The 3,809-nt window shown below is 30.5% G+C and overlaps 1 pseudogene; it reads left to right on the top strand.

Annotated features, from left to right (window-relative positions):
- The first annotated feature begins 2,059 nt into the window (after nucleotides 1-2,059).
- LOC106469595 overlaps nucleotides 2,060-3,809 on the top strand; it is a 100,506-nt pseudogene continuing 98,756 nt past the window's right edge.

Raw genomic sequence — 3,809 nt, 5'->3', positions numbered from 1 at the left:
AATGTGAAGTAAGAGTCCATACAGAATACTGAAATAATAGTGATAGTTTGTATTACCACAGTCCTAGCTACATTACCACAGTCCTAGACTGCATTACCACAGTCCTAGCTACTGCATTACCACAGTCCTAGCTACTGCATTACCACAGTCCTAGCTACTGCATTACCACAGTCCTAGCTGCATTACCACAGTCCTAGCTACTGCATTACCACAGTCCTAGCTACTGCATTACCACAGTCCTAGCTACTACATTACCACAGTCCTAGCTGCATTACCACAGTCCTAGCTACTACATTACCACAGTCCTAGCTACTACATTACCACAGTCCTAGCTACTGCATTACCACAGTCCTAGCTACTACATTACCACAGTCCTAGCTACTGCATGACCACAGTCCTAGCTACGGAAGGTTGCAAATCGCTAAAATTTGGTATATATATATATATGTTGACATAAATGCAATAAAGAATTAGTTTTATTCCTTTGATTCCAAGTATTGTCGTAGATACTTAATTATAAGGAAGAGTAATGTGTTGTTTTTACTTCCTTTTAACTGTCTTGCAGTAAATGTTCCTTTTTTTCTGTATCCAATGATCATTATTTGTATTCTTTCTTATCATGAAAGTTCAAACAATATGATACATATATACAAGTATAAATAAACATTTTTTGCATTTTTTTTTCAATTCCAAGTAACAATCAGGTAACATCATTGTATGTTCATTGAATCCAGTAATCATTCAGTGTACTTTAATCTAAAAATTCAAGAATTGGTATTCAGTATATGTACCAAATGTAGACTAGGCAAATAATCATATATATATATATATATATAAGCCTATTCTGCTTTGCTGAGTTCAGTAGCATATGACCAAAGCAACCACTGTAGATTAGATTCTGATTTCAGCCAGCTAAAATTTCCCACATTTTTACCACGTGATTGTCTTGTTGATCCATACAAAGCAAACCAGTACTAACTACTACTACTACTTTACCACAAAGAATGTCATTAACTTGCTTTCCAAGAAAAATCCATTGTTGGAGGGCATGTGTACCCTTCTGCTTGATCTATAACAAAAATACAGAAACAGTGTAACATTTTATGTAAATTTCTGTAGTGTGTTTCCAATTACGTTACAAAAGAAAGTAGCCATTTTTATGACTGGTATTTTTGTTTTTTCATATGTCCTTATTCACTGTCATAAAGTTACCTGCATTAAAGTTCATTGAATAATAGAATTGGCTTAATAACTTTCTATCAGAAATTTGATCATTTCAGTGGAAGGAAAAATTATCAAAATTAATCTCTGTTAAAATAATTTTGTTATCAAAACAGGAATAATGATTTCATTTTCCAACAAGCAAAAATATGAAATACTAATAAGTCATACAGGTTTGAGGATTTTGAAGTAATGATCAATGTCAAAGTGAAAATTAGTGTATGCTAGATTTCTATCTATAAAGGTATAAAAAAAGATTTAATTGCTGTAAGCATAGTAACAATATTTATTTCATTTGGTTATTATTTTTAGACAATTGTCAGTTGTGATAAAAATGTTAGAAAAAGTAACTAGAATATGGCTTCAGTACTTTAGGAACATATACAAGGAATTGCATAGATTCAAGATCAGTTTGAAAATGATATATTAAGGGAATGGGGTGGGTGGGTGAAGGATTAGCAACATAAAGAGAAAGAACATTAACTATGACAGTAACAAAGATTTGTTGAACATATCTACACATGGATTGAAAATGAGTTTAATCCACAATATGATAGGACCAAGAATTGTATGAATTTTTATCTATGTAATATCTTTGGTAGGACCATGAAAATACTACAGAATCCCAAAAAATATTTGCAGTAAGAGAACTTACAGTCACAATACAGTTCATTTCTTAAGACACATCAAACTTTAAAAGAATAGCCAATTTAAAAAAGATTTCATTGATAAATGAAAAAAACTAAAGGAGATGGGCAAAAGAAACACCTTGAGGATTTGTAAACAAAATATTGAAATAGCTATGAGTTCATATAACTTGTTGGCACACATCTTATTGCCATGCATGATTTTTTGTTGAGTATTGGTATGTCTAATAACCTTTAAACATATGTAGGTTCAAAGTGCAGGTAACAGCAACCAGAAAGAAAAATATGAAGCAGATCTCAAAAAGGAGATTAAGAAACTTCAGGTGAGTTTGACCATTCCATAAGTACATTTTTATATAAAGATTGTTTAGTAAAAGTATTTTAATGTATTTTTTCAGAAGTTTCAGGTGAGTTCACTCATTGCATTGAGTGCATTTCTATATAATGATTGTATAATAAAAGTAATGTATTTTTTAAGAAGCTTCAGGTGGGTTTGATTATTGTAGTAAGTGCATATTTATATAATGGTTGTACAGTAAAAGTATTTTAATGTATTTTTAAAAAAGCTTCAGGTGTGTTTGATCATTGCATAAGTGAATTTTTATGTAATGATTGTATAATAAAATTAACGTATTTTTTAAGAAGCTTCAGGTGAGTTTGAAAATTGCAGTAAATGCATATTTATATAATAGTCATACAGTAAAAGTATTTAACCTATGTTTGGAGAGTTATTCAAATACGACTTTAAAACAGGAGTAGTTTGTTATGAGTGCTCAGGTAGAGCTGGCCAATTAGTGGAACTATATAAAAAATGTTTCTTTAATGCCCCCAAACAGCTCTGCATCCAGTAGGTTACACAAGATTAAACTGACTTATTCAACAAACCATATACTGTGTTTCACAAATTTTATCAATTGGTTATTATTACAACTTTTTCATGAATAGTAGAACACCAACATTTTCACAAGCAATTCTTTAGAATTATTTGCATGTACAATCCAAAAAAAGAAGCATTTGTTGTACAATTGGAATTTCAAATTATGTACCATATGTAGCACCAAACACTTTGTCAATGTTATTGATGAGATTCATATGTGCTCAACATATTTGTATTTTCAGGATTTATACTCTGTATCTGCATTTATTTGTTGTTTATGTTATTACCTAAACTAATTTGATTCTAATGTATTTTTGTTGATTGCAGAGGTTACGAGATCAGATTAAAACATGGGTTGCATCAAGTGAAATCAAGGACAAAAGGGATTTGCTTGAAGCTCGGAAGTTAATAGAAAGAGTAAGAAAAGATAAATGTAAAATTCTTAAGTTTGGATTATATATATATATATATAAAAGTCCTGAAATTGAAGAGGGCTGTACATCAGTGTGATATATTTTCCTTATAACTATTGTATGAAGTGGTGTTTAGAAAGAAATAGGTTTTCTTTCAGATTTGGTGAATAAATTGTAGTGAACAAGTGATTGTATTAATAAATCATCATTAATAATCTGTTACTTGAAGATAATTTTGTATAACATTGTAATGCCAGGACCTACACAGTTCACTGAGTTACAGTTATGATTGAGAAGTTTGGATAGACACATCTTTCTTATCTCAAATAGTCTTGGTCTAACACCATGTGACTTCCATTGCTTAAATCCCATAAATATTTTCAATATGGGCTCGGTCAATTTGATCGACCATGTGACCTTTTTGTACTTGTTTAAAGTCTTTATAGATTTAATACTTATAACTCTTTATATAGTGGGTATATCTTCATGAAATTTGGCAGTCTTTCACTTAATATTACATTTCTTTCACATACAAAAAGTCATTTCCTTTGTGTAATCCCTAAATCCTCCTAAATGCATTTCAAACGTTTTTTTTTTTTTTCAGTGAAACTTTATAGTTTATCTGTTATTTTCTCTACCTTATCTCAAAAT

This window comes from Limulus polyphemus, unplaced genomic scaffold (assembly GCF_000517525.1).
Source record: "Limulus polyphemus unplaced genomic scaffold, Limulus_polyphemus-2.1.2 Scaffold3564, whole genome shotgun sequence".
Taxonomy (NCBI): domain Eukaryota; kingdom Metazoa; phylum Arthropoda; class Merostomata; order Xiphosura; family Limulidae; genus Limulus; species Limulus polyphemus.
This window is presented reverse-complemented; position numbering and strand designations above follow the sequence as displayed.